Source organism: Panthera onca, chromosome C1 (genome assembly GCF_046562875.1).
Source record: "Panthera onca isolate mPanOnc1 chromosome C1, mPanOnc1 haplotype 2, whole genome shotgun sequence".
Taxonomy (NCBI): domain Eukaryota; kingdom Metazoa; phylum Chordata; class Mammalia; order Carnivora; family Felidae; genus Panthera; species Panthera onca.
Genome location: NC_138346.1, coordinates 76,505,947 through 76,520,379, shown reverse-complemented (window position 1 = coordinate 76,520,379; position 14,433 = coordinate 76,505,947). Strand labels below are relative to the sequence as shown.

The following is a 14,433-nucleotide window of genomic DNA, read 5'->3' as shown; positions in this document are numbered from 1 at the left end:
TGTGAGCAATCAGATGAGGCCTGGGTTCTGAAGGAGGACCTGAGCAGCGGTCTTCAGTCACAGTCTCCAAAGGGCATGCTTGGAATCAATATACATATATCTATTTATATATTTTCTGTTTTGAGTACAGTGTTTGACTTTTTAGAACTCAAAATTCTCTCAGTTTTCTCTAAGTTTTGGTATTCATTGTTCATTTCAAAATACATGAAAAGGATTCTCTTATTTCTTTTTTTTTTCTTATTAATGCAGTATTTATATTTTCTCTCTCAAACCCTGAGCCAACCACTTTCCCCAGACTGCCTGGGGAGGTATGGGAAAAGGAATGACAAGGCAGGGGGGGTTGAGAAAGCTTCTTCACACTCAAAGATGATGAGAAGGGCCACCATCAGGCAAAAGAGCCCCAAGGCCTTGGAGAAAGGCAAAGCCCAGGATGGCGTAGGAGAAGAACTGTTGATTCAGAGATGGGCTCCTGGCATAACCAATGGTGAGGCACTTAAACAGTCTGGGTTCCACCCCCAGAGCCAGCCACCCCTACCACGGCAGCCCCAGCCCCAGTGAACTTGACTTCGGTGTGGCTGTCCTTTGAAATGGCGCTGGTTCTGAAGCTGAAGTTAGGAATAAGTGAGGTCAAGGGATGGGACGTGGGGCTGCCAAACTACTGAGGCTTTTATCTGTCAGGGTCTCTGGTGGTCCTAGAACTGCTGCAGTGATGCGCTCAACAACTAAGAGGTGCTCCTCACCAGGAAGGGGCAGGAGACGAACTTTGCACAGGCGGATGTTTTCAGGGGATGAGGGGCTGTGGCAGGGGGGTTGCTCCCATTGCAGAGAAGACAGAGAGGGGCAGGTTCTCTTATTTCTAATATGTTTATATAGTTTTAATCGAGTAGGAGACCAGAGGAATGGGAAGGAAAACACAGTACCGTACCAAATGCAAGATGAAATATATTCAAAATGAATAAAAGAATAATTGTAATTTTTCCTCCAAATTTTTACTTACATTGTATTTAGTTAACATATAGTGAATATCAGTTTCATAACTGCAATTTTAAAACAATAATTTTTCATACATATCCTGAAATAACAAAATCATGCAAATAGAGAGTTTAAATAAGGTTTATCCTGAGTGTTTTTTGTATTTGGACTCATATCTAGATAAAAAAGGAATGTTGATATACCTTTATCAACAAGAATTACATTCAATAACAATGCTTAAAAGAGATATTTTATTTTTTTTTAAGTTTATTTTTTAGAGAGAGTGAACACAAGTGGGGGAGAAGCTGACAGAGAGAGAGAGAGGGAGACACAGAATCCGAATCAGGCTCCAGGCTCTGAGCTGTCAGCACAAAGTCCGACGCAGGCCTCAAAATCACCGGCCTGTGAGATCATGACCTGAGTCAAAGTCAGATACTTAACCAACTGAGCCACACAGGTGCCCCAGGCATTTTCTTTTTTAATTGTTAAACAACTGATTTTTTTTACTAAGCATTTAGGTAAAATATATTATCACACACCAAATGAATTTTTAAAAATATGTTTATTTCCTCTCATATACAACAAGTCTGGATCCATAATTTTAAATTCTAGGTTGTGCTAAGAAATAATTTAAAATGATTATGGAGCAAAGGCTTTCATAAATATTCAGAAACAGTTCTCAACAACTGCTAACATTTATGGGCTGCTGTATCAGGGAACTGTGATGTATACTTAATGTCACTTATCTCATTTAATTCTCTACAGGACAAATGCTAACTCTATGAAGGCTGTCTTTCAGATACAAATCTGAGACCCAGACTGTTAGTGAAGTTGCCCAAGGCCATAAAGATAGTAAGTAGAGAAAGCAAGAAATAGATCTATCTTTACTCAGGTCCAATACACAGGGTGTTTCTACTATTATCAAACTACGGAGTTCAACAAAATTGGTAGTCACTTAGTTGGAATTTGAATCTAAGCAATATAAATAAGATAAACAAAGTTCTTGAAACATAGCACTCAGAGGCCATTTCCAACCCATTTTTGGAAAGGGCAACAGGAATAAATATAGATCTAGTGCTGATTGTTCCAAAGTGTATTATGTAGATGGGTATAATAACTATTGTATATGCCTACAAAAAAGGATAATGATGTTGCTCCTTTCCAAAGTCTTTCAAATAAGTATAGGATATAATGGCCTATGAGTATGTATGTATTAATAAATTTATATATATATATATATATATATATATATATATATATATATTAAATTGCAGGACCTTAATGTAATAATGTGTGTTATAAACACCCCCAAAAGAGTCTCTGATATGAATCATAACTCTAAAGGTTTTTGGCCAAATAATCTCTTTTTGTTTTAATCTACCATCTCTCAGGACTTATTTCCTTAGGATACCCTTTAGATGCTTCTGTAATATTATGTTAAATATAAATATCCACTCTAAAATAACAAGGGCACTAAAGCTATAGTTATAAGATGACTGTATCATCTTATACAGCCCTACATTTAGCCCTACATACTTATTTAGCCCTACATAAACTGAAAGAACAATATAAAACAAAAACTGCACAATAGAATTAGAATCCAGAATTTGGATTTAATTTAAGAAATCCACTTAATATTAACTGAATCACTCTGTTTGGACAGATCCAAACATCCTGAAGTCTTTTTCATGCCAACCCACCCCGAAACTTAAATACATACTCTTCACTAAAACAATCTACAGTATTTGTCAGCCTGGGGCTTGGAAGACATGAGGATAGAGCCGATGGAGATTTGAGGGGCAGACGAAAGGACCAAAACATCAATTCAGCAACAAAAAAAGTGGGCAGAAGTTCATTGAGGGAAGGGAATCAAGTAAATGGGCAAAGGTGATGAAAGAGAAGGAAAAAAACAAAAAGAACCCAGGCTCCGTGCAGGCTATCTGAGGTCAGTACCCAGGCACAGGGCATTAGAAACAACTTGATATGATTCAGTGACTTTCTGAAAGTGGTGGTTTCTTCATTTCTTTCTGTCTAGAATTAACTCTTCTGAGGTACCTACCCAAATGGAGAATATTAGGCACATGTAGCTAGGGATTGAGATGGGAGAATAAAAGCAAGTGTTTAAATAGTTCTCTCTGTATGTTAAAGGGCATCTGACAGTACAGGGGAAAATATGTCTGAAATGAAGGACAAAGAAGAAAAGGGAAACACATCATTCCAAACAATGTAGTTACTGTTGCTTCATGCACACGGTCAAATTCTCTTATCCTTTTCTGTTAATTCCTGAAAACCGTTCCCAAGTTATTTCACATTTTTCCATTTCTGAAAGAACCATTGTCAAATTTACATGAAGGATAATTTTGCTGAAAGAATGTACTAGCCCTTCTCAATGATATTTATTAATAGACTGGTGAAGTTAATATATTAGATATTTCTCCAATATTCTAATGACTTTTCACCTAAGATCAGTCCATGCAATGTGGTCACTGGGTATGAGCAGAGATTAAGGAAAATACGATTAAGGAGAAGAAAGCTGCTCCAGTTAATTCTACATTTAATTGACATTTTTTAGCCTACTATTTTGCTTATAGAGTGATTTTTTGAGCATTTGAAGAGGAAAAAATATATTTTATCTCTATGTTGAGATATATTGATCATAGGCAACTGGTAAATCACAATAACTGTTCAAATGATAGTCAATAATACAATATATATGAGATAATTTTAAGGTAATATAATACCTAAAAATGACACTTTATCATTATAGAATCTTACTAAAATTATTCTTAGACTTTTAGGCTTCTTCATATTAATTTAGCATTTTCAGAAAACATTACAGATAACATGTGATACCAATTATTTTGATTGCTTAAAAGTCCTGTTTAAATGAACTCACTATTTGGAGGTTTAAAAAATGTGAATAGATCATAATATATTTTTTGAACTAGATTCTTATTATTTCAGTCTAATTTGTCAATTTCCCGACATTTTAGGTTTATTTCTTAACCAGTTGAGGACTGAAAAAGTCAAACGCATTTTTTATCTCAATTGAAAATATTTATTAACATTACTTCATAAATCTATCCAACATTTGGAATTCTCCTTAAGTGCTTTGATCTCTGTTTATACGGTATTTTGATGCTGAAAAGCTTCCAATTTTATTTGAATGGAAATCAGATGTAAAATTTGAATACAAGCTACAATCTTCTACCACTAACCCTCCACGGTTAAATTCTTGCTATATTTTTTCTGGTTCTCAAGTGACAACCATCAGCCATCTTTATTAAATCTGACTTTATTGAATGTTCAGCTCATTGCATTGTTATCTTTTACACATATTAGATGGAAGTTATTTACTCTTATAAGAATTGAATTTGAAATAACAATGGAATTCCATACATAGCTTTGTTTTTCATTATAAACAAGGCATAATATATTTATATGTATTATGTATAATGTAATCCAAATAAAAGTCTGTATTCTTTTTTTCTACTGACATTGACCAGATGATTTTAAAATTTATATAGAAATGCACAGAACCAAGAATAGACAAGGCAAGCTTGAAAAAGAAAAAAAATAAAACAAAATCTACCAGATAATTAAAACAATATGGCATTCGTTCTATTGCATATGAAACGACCAAAAACCAAAAAATGAGTCTAGGAAAAGTCCCACATATATATGATGATTTGATTTATGATAAAGTGGCTGTACAGTATGATAGAGCAAAGATAATATTTTTAATAAAATGTGCCAGAGTATTTGGATAAGCATATAGGAAACAAAATATATCTCGACTCTTACTCCACACCATACACAAAATTTAATTTCCAAGAGATTGCTGATCTAAAAGGCAATTACCTTATAAAACAATATACCTTGTAGAAGATAACAGAAAAAAACAACTATATTAATTTGGAATAGACTAAGACAAGGAGAGCTAATCATCCAGGGGAAAGTTGATAATGAAATTATACTGAAATTTAAAATTTCCATTAAAACAATTTTAAGAAAATGAAAAAGCATCTCAGAGAATTGGAGAAGATATTTGCATTCAGATATCCAACAAAAAAACTCATATCCCCAAATGTACAAGAAACTACTGCAATTCATTATAAAACACACACACACACACACACACACACACACACTGTATTTCACAGAGATCTTGGGAATTGCTTAAGTGAATGTGACACAACTGAAGGGAAAATGGGAAAAAGACTTGGACAAACTCATCAGAGAAAAGAATAAATAAGACATAAGAGAAGATACTTGACAACATTTGTTGTGAGATAAATTCAAATTAAAAACACAATGCAATACTTCTTCTACTTACACATATAGGAAATACTAACACTTTTTAAATCTGATAATACTAAGTATTGGCAAAGATGCTAAGTAACAGGAATTCTCATGAATTACTGACGACAGGTAAGTATGACAAAATCAGTTTGGAACAAATCACATGACGGTATCCAGGAAAGCTGAATACACACACTCTATGCCAACAATTGGACTTCTAAGTACATACCCAACAGGACATGTATTTACATACATTCCCCAAAAGACAGATTTCAAATGGACACTCTAGCATTATTTGGGACAGCCAAACACTGGAACCAATACAAATGTTCATCATCACGTGAATGAAAAATAAATGTGGGCGTATTCACACAATAAAGCACTTGTATAATTTAATTTATGTAGAGTAGAAAGCAAAACTAAAGTATGTTTTTACAAGTCAAGACAGTGGTTACACTTGTATTGTGGGTGGTGGTTAGTGACTAGATGAAGGTATGAAGTGGACTGGGCTTCTGGTAATATCATGTTTCTTGATCAGGGTGTTAGTTATATAGGTGTATTCTATGTATGAAAATTCACCAAACTGTACAGTTAGGGTAGGCACACTTTTGTATATACAATCAATCCTCAATAAAAACTGAAAATCAAAGATATCCTCTATTGCATACTTCTTAATTTGTCCTCTGATCTCAGAAAGATCTGTAGTCAGAAAGACTACAACTCATACTGGTTTTATTTACAAAATATAAGCGATTTAGAATTAATTATGAAGTTTTAGAGCTTAGCATGGCTTTTAATTTCTTTCATTAATTTAATAAAAATCAAATTACTTATATCTTCTCCAAATCATGTAGCAAGGGGCCACACTTCTCACAATTTTTTAAGTTAAAACTGCTGCATGAAAAACCATTTCAAAATTTGCTCACATCTTTGCACTAAGCTATAAAGGTAGACTTGGAAAGGAAGAGAAATGCATATAAGATTCTACCTTCCCCTTTTAAAGTTGAAGTTCTTGCCCCTCTGCACCTTTTCGAGATGAAGCAATGGGGCAGGAGTGAATTATTCAAATTTAATTTGTTGGTAGATGATGCTTTTAACGTAACACCTAGATAACTTTTCCTTTAACTATGAGTTTGGGTATATCGAAATAAAGAACAGTTAACATTAGATTATGTTATGCATTACCTTCTTCAAGTTCAGGCTGTTTGCAATTTAAGCAACACAGAAACAAATTTAAGCATTCTGGATTATTCAAGGCCGTACCAATCTTGGAGTATGAATTCATTCAGTAAAGAAGGAAAGTTGTGCACAATTTCTAGAAACAAGAAGAAATCAGAAATAACTATAGAGTAAATCTGACTCTATGTTTATTAACAACTAGGAAATAAAATAAAAATATAAATGCAAGTTATTGGAATAATTTTTCCAGATTGGAAGATATATCATGTGCTTATACACGTTTAATATTAACCTGGTACAATTATTTTAGATACATAAGGCTAGACAAACCAAAAATTTGCATAAATTGAAAGAAAAGAAATCGTGTGTGAGATTGTGCACATAGGTTTATGTTTATTAAGATACTAACTGAAATACCAATCAATCTCATTTTGTTCAATGGTTATAAGTTCATGTACTATACCGAGTGATAATGGAAACAGCGATCTCAGCGACACTGGGAAATTTGGTTTTGACAGATTTTATTAGGTAAATGCAAGTTTTATGGAGTACTTGCTCTTCAAACCATTTTTAAGGTTTTCTTTGCTGTAACACACAATTAGTTAAGAATCCAAGCCAACACAGTGCCCTTGTGTATACAGCATATGTTGTAAGTGGCTCTTGGCTGACTTTGCTGAACAAGTTTATAAAGTTGTTGAGTATATTTTCTGTGCCAAAAGAGAAAATAAATAATACTTTTGGAGTGTTATTTTAAGAACATTATTTTACAGTCAGTACCATTTCTGATGGAAAAACCGTTTGCAATGCAACAGTGGCAACCTTGAGATAAGGCTAAAAATATCAAGTGAAAAGAATAAAGATGACTTTGCAAAGCATTTAAAAACATGAAAAATGTATTTTTGGAAATAGCTTTATAAAAGTTTACTCTGTGGGGAAATGACCAGATGGTAAGAAGATGAAGGGATATGATTAACGAATGTCATGAATTATTATGTCTTATAGAGGTTAGATGCTCTTTGCATAAATCAAGGATGCATCACGTTCTAACTCAAGCCAAACTTCAAAATTATAAGTTATCACAAGTTAAAACTAGATTATTATTACAAATGCACTGAAAAGGGTAAATAAAGCAAAGTATTTTTTTTTTCCTTTTTCTATTATCTATCATGAAGAAACATTTTTGAGCTTTGTTCCCTATTAGTGCAGCAAAGAGGTGCATTGTGTAATGCGTTGCTAAGCACAATAGCTTTGAACTGAGAAGGGAAGCCGAGTCTGGGGAAAGGCAGTCATGTTTCAAAATATGCAAAAGCTTGCAAAATGGGGTACTCATATCTGCCTTATTTAATTTATAGAAGCTGGATGTAGAAGAGTAGTTATAAAATCAGTAAAGAATATGCGTATGAAAATAATGTCAGTAAAGTGTTATAAAAGATAAGAGTAATAAGATAGGAGCTGAATGGCTCAGACCTTGGGAAGTTATGCTCCCTAGATCTAAAAAGAAACAAATTTATTGAGGAATAATTGACCTATGATCAAATTTATAGATTTAAGTGACTCTACCCCAGCCAAAATGCAGAACATTCCTCTCTTTGCGGCTCTGCCCCTTCCTCCACTCCCCAGCCTTAAGCCATGATTGTTTGGATTGATGTCACCATAAGTTATTTTGCCCGTTCAAGAATTTCACATAAACAGAATCACACAATGCCCATTCTTTTGTGTCTAACTTCTTTCTTCAACATAATGCTGGAGGAATTCACCCATGTTGTTGCAATATCAAAAGTTTGCCCATTTTTATTTCTGTCGATTTCTACTGTATGAACGTACTACATTTAAAAACTCCATTTCATTTTGGAGGTGCCTGGGTGGTTCAGTTGGTTAAGCTTCTGACTCCTGATTTTGGCTCAGGTCATGGTCTCATCGTTCGAGAGATTGAGTCCTGCATTGGGGTCTGCACTGATAGTGTGGAATCTGCGTGGGATCCTCTTTCTCCCTCTCTCTCTGTCCCTCCCCTGCTTTCTCTCTCTCTCTCTCTCTCTCTCAAAATAAATTAAATAGCATTTAAAAAAATTAAAACTCCATTTCATCTTAAATTTAAAATCCATTTTAAATTCATTTTGTTGAGGATATTTGTGTCATTTCTAGTTATTTTTTTACTTGATGAATAAAACTCCCATGAACATGTATATAGAAGTTTCTCTGCAAACATATGTTTTCATCTCTCTTGGGTAAATAACTAGGAATAAAATTACTGGGTCACCTACCTAGTATTTATTCATGAGAAATGAAAACATATGTCCACACACCAAAGAAACGATCTCCATGCTAAGGTTCATAGAAGCTACTTTATTTATTTGTTTGTCTATCTATTTATATTTTGAGAATCTCCTTTGGGCTTGGGGATGAGACTGGATATTAATGGGGGAGGCTGATAGTCTCTTTCCTTGTTAAGCGGATTGATGATTCCATAGTCGCACATTCTGTGAACCAGTTAATTCTGGGGAGGGCAACTAATATCTGACTATTACGATAGACTAAGGGATATCTACTTGCTTCTGGACTTTTGAAGTACCACCCTGGGTTCTGAGACATGAACACATGGAACGCATTTGCTGTGATAGAAGAAACAGTAAGTTTGTTTTATTATTGTTACATTGAGGTGGAGACAGACTGAATATAAAGAGCATCAAAATTGGCCCCCACTCTTCACGGGGAGGTGGGGTGGTAAGAACTGCAACAGCTCAGGGATCAACTCGGAGTCCTGAGGCAGAAATGGGAGCATGGGTCATGTTGAGCAGCTGAGGACATCTGTCCCGAACAGGGGTCCTGCCGTGAGCATTGGTATTGGCAATTGGCACAGACAGTGCGGAGGGCCAGAATATAGGAATCTATTGAGCAATGCACCTTGAGGACACCCTGAAAATACAACTTGAAAGAGGACTCTTTCTGGAAGGGATTAATATCTGGCTAGCAGGCTTTGCAGGCTTATAATCTAATAGTGTGGTTATAAAAACTACGTATGTTCTAATTTTGTTGTCACGGATTCAGGGAAACAGTGGAAATGGGTTCTGCTCTTGTTAATTCAAATAATTCGTATGTTTAGGGCTTCTAATACTCAACCTCACAGACATTAACCTAAAAGTTATCAACCCAGGATGTATTCTTACTGAGTTACTCTACTAGGCCCATTCAGCTTTGGAAACTCTTAGAAAATTAATGGTGAAATTCTGTTGGAACATTTCTACATTGCAGGCTTGGATAATTATGAGTCTATACCCACTAGTTTTAAATACAATTTCTTTTTCTGTATGCATGATACTGCATTAATGTAAATATGCTGTATGTACTACATTACTCTAATAAAAAAATATTACATTACACTAAAAAAAAAAGTTCACTGGTCACTGGAATTAATGTTCCCTCTGGAAAAGTCCAGAATTTTTCTCCCATTTTCCTTGTCCCAAGGAATCTTTCTACATTTCTCAATTAAAAATCCTAACCACAACGGTTACTTATTATTTTACTAGAACTAAAGTCAAAGTATTGCAAGACAGACATTACAGTTATAACTTCTGAGTAGGTCTTAACATGCTATTACACCCACAAAGTAACTGAGAATAGGAAATCCATTGCCAAGGGTATCAGAACTGGCATACTAAATTATAGATGTAGAATGTAAAAGAACGTGGTTCCATCCTTTTTTTTAAACAGGTATAATTTAATTTTAATTTTGGCTCTTCCCCTGTCATATAAAGATCTCCGTGCCTTAAAAGGGTAATGTCTCCCTGTAATTATAATTGGTACCTTTGAAATCACAAAACTGTAACAAAGAGCATCCTTCCACAAACCCCTGGAGAATATAGGTTATCACTGGCCATGCAGGCGCAACTCCCACTCTCATCACAAAAACATGAATAACGAAAAATGACCCGCTAATATGTAGCTGCTGTAACAATTTGTAGACACAGGTATTTTATTGACTTTTTTGATTTGAGAACCAGCCAGAAATCTTTACCCAAAATAAAGCACTTTCTTTCCAACTGCAGCTTGCCAAGGGCAATTGTCTGCAAGGTCCCTCTGCATTATATCTGAAATGTGGTTAAAACTTTATTTTATCCATACACATCCCATTTCCATTATTCATGCTATGTAAGTTTCTTGAATAGCAATCTTTTACACAGTAATAAAAAAATTGTTATGCCATGATCTTCTTTAACTCCTTATGCTATGTCATTAAATCTCATATATTTTTTTTTTTTAATTTTTTTTTCAAGGTTTTTTATTTATTTTTGGGACAGAGAGAGACAGAGCATGAACGGGGGAGGGGCAGAGAGAGAGGGAGACACAGAATCGGAAACAGGCTCCAGGCTCCGAGCCATCAGCCCAGAGCCTGACGCGGGGCTCGAACTCACGGACCGCGAGATCGTGACCTGGCTGAAGTCGGACGCTTAACCGACTGCGCCACCCAGGCGCCCCTCATATATTTAATACAACTTATTAGCAACTTGACATTCTAAGTAAGAAAGAATTTCGTTTTATATCCTGCTTACTACTGGGAGCAGATGTCATGTCAATCTTATGGATTTGATTCATTCATTACATTTCTTAGATGATGTTTGTTCCTTATTGTCCTAATTTCAGTTTTATGAGGGAATACAAAGTTTCTACTAATATTTGAAACTGAAGGGAAAGAAATCTTAAGAAATCCAGATGTTGCCTGTGGGTCATACAAAGAGTTTCTTGGGGTGGGGGGCAGTGGCGCCTGGGTGGCTCAGTAGATTGAGCTTCCAACTTCAGCTCCGGTCATGATCTCCCAGTTCCTGAGTTCAAGCCCCGCGACCGGCTCTGTGCTGACAGCTAAGAACCTGGAGCCTGCTTCAGATTCTGTGTCTCCCTCTCTTTCTGACCCTCCCTTATTCGTGCTCTGTCTCTGTCTCTCTCAAAAATGAATAAACATAAAAAAATTTTTTAAAAAAGAGTTTCTTGGGCATTTGGAAACTGACAGCAACATTCAGCATCAATGTCAGAAATATGGTCAGATCCTTGGAGAAGAGGAAGATGCAAGGAATATGTGATACTCCTGGGATTTTATCCTATAGAACGCAGCTGTGATATCGGTATAGTTTCCTTTCAAAATGAAGAAAAAAAAAGCCAAAATATATTTGACTACTTCAGATATGCCACAAGTATTACTTGTTTTATTACAAGTATTAGTAACACTAGGCATCTTACTTACAATAAGTTATGTGACACTAGAAATAAAATTATGAATATTAATGAACTTTGGAAAATTTGAGGAAAAGAAAAAGCCTCATTAACCTTAGAGTGGTGTGGGAAAGTCTCCAATGTTCCACTCCAATTTTTCGTAGCCTGCTTCATCTCCACCATCACTGGAAAAGCAAACAGTGCACAACATCTAGGTCCCTGGTCCCTGTTATGCATCCACAGATTCACAGATGCATCCACAGATGCAATGGTCTTTCCAGTCCCAGCTACCTCACATATCCTCAGTCCTAACATTGTTTTTCTGAAGATCTCTTTAGAGAGGGCGGAGTAAGTGTGGTCCTTCACTTCATTTTTTTTCATTTTATAATTTATTGGGAAATAGTCTACCACTTGTTCCTTGTATAACTTCTTCAGAAAGAACTTCTCACATTGTATGGTAACTCTTCGTTGAGCTGCTCTTCTCATCAGGCTGAAAGAAGCTTTGATGCAAAGCTGGATCTTATTTGCTTATTTTTCTCCCATACCTCACATATTCCTGACACACAACAGACAATCAGTAATTATTTGTTGAATAAACAGAACCATACCACCATGCATGCACAGGCTATGGACATAGAAACATATATGTATACTTTTTTACTTGAGACTGTCTTTAGAGCTAGCAGTTCAAACTGATGTTACTCAATTGATGTGGCTCAATCTGAAGAACGCTTGGTTTTGAGATGTTTCAGTATGTTACTAAGATCTGAGGGATTTATTTGATACTACATAGAAAGGGGATATTATGATGTTATCTGTGATTAAGAAATATTACTTCCCAACATTGTAAAGGCAAGAGATAAGGAGAGAGATTGGATTATTTATAGTGGTGTTAAACTATCACAAATGTACATATCAGAGAATTTGTGATCCTCAGTGTTCTTCCTTTTTCTGATAACACATGACAGAACTAGGTGATGCTTCCAAAATATTTGTTCCTTTAGGAACCAGATGAAATGCCCTCACTTTTTTGTTTATTTTCATGGACCTTCAAATGTGAATCATAGTGTAATATCTGAAAATCTGTATTTTAAGAAAATGGATTCCCAATATAAGGTTTAAAATAAAACTAGAATGTTTTACAAGTACTAGAGAAGAAATAATATCAAATGGAATCAATATTTTTAAACTTGCTATCTTTTACCCAGAAAGCAGTAGAATTTTATATAGCTAAAACTTCACTTGAATGTGTTTTGGCATAATTTGATCAACTGTTATAAAACCAAAACCTATATGATTTTCAGAATTAAATATAAGAAAACTTTCATGCTTCAGTGTTCATTCACTTATAATATATTTACAGAAAAATAAAAACATACCTCTGAGTGTGACTGAGAAATTAATACCCAGCTCAGAATATAGCCAGAAAACAGATAAATGTATATGTTTTTAAAGCGATGATCAACGAAGAGAAGACTTGAATATAAAATTTGAAAATGCTCTCTTTTTCTGCAAAATTAATGTCTTTGTATTTGTTTTTTGATAAGTAAAAATTTATTTTGTATAAATACTGACAGAAAAAAATAGAACAAGTAGGATATTTAAGTAAACCAATATAGTTTTCTGTTGTTGAAAACTGGGGAACACATATGAAATATTTCTATGATTAAAAGCAATCACTGAATAATTAAATGAGATTAACCCCAAATCATCATCCCCTGTTTTCAATAGAAAGAACAGCCTTAAAAGTGAAGGAGACACTGATAATGAAAGACTTGCCTTATGTCAAATATAGGAGAGCCAACAGAATGAGATAATGCAGTCTTAAGTGTTGAATGAGGTAGCCTCGAAATGAAATGAAATCTGAAACGAAAAGACACTCCCAATGGTATTAAAGCATTCAGATATGGGCATGATATGTTTATAAGCAATATCTTAGACCTAACATCAAAGATAAAATAGTTTTTAGAAAAAGCACAAAGGAAATCTGCATTACCAAAATAAGCATACCACCGTATTTTATGACTACGCCTGGAGAAATGAGGAAAAGAGGGCACATGAAAGCAGCCGCAGAAGTCATGGAGACTAGAAGTTATATACCACTGGGACTTTCCTTTTCAAGTCCACACACAACAGAAGAAATCTTGTCTGCCGTGGATTCCACAGGGAGACTAGGTTTGCTGAAAAAGTTTGTGCTTCTTCTCTCTCCAGCTGTTGCTACAGCAGGGAAAAGTGAGAAACATACATAGACACAGAGATAAATACACGCTCTCCTGGAAATTGGGTGAGGACGGCCACCATGTTCTGCTGGGGTCAAGTAGTTCTGACTCCTCATCAATATGAAGGGACCTGGTTTTAGAATGTGGTTCAGAAGCTCTCCACCTCCCTTTGAGGTGGGTTTCATTTAAGTACTGCAGCAAAACCAAAGCATTTGGAAATGAAGGTACGAGTCAAGAAAGGGAAGGAGCTAGGAACAATTAAATAGAGGAAAAATTAATGGGCTTTTCTTACTTTTATAGTTCAGAGCTATTTTGTTTTTGTGTAAAATAATAACCACAAAATGAACAAAATTACACTTAAAGACTGATCAGTGATTTTATATATATATATATATATATATATATTTGAAATGTTCATGTGGGGCTGCAAGGTATGGACCATCTAGGGAGAAATGTCAAAGTTCCAGCCCTCCTGACTGCTCCCCAGACACATGGGGTTATTCAATGATGTAATCACTGAATAGGCTGAGCTAATAATCTCCACGCCGTCAACCTGTCA

General features: G+C 35.1%; 1 pseudogene; it reads right to left on the bottom strand.

Moving 5' to 3' along the window:
• Window positions 1–266: 266 nt before the first annotated feature.
• The window catches only part of LOC132670984 (ATP synthase F(0) complex subunit C2, mitochondrial pseudogene), an 82,818-nt pseudogene continuing 68,651 nt past the window's right edge, over window positions 267–14,433 (bottom strand).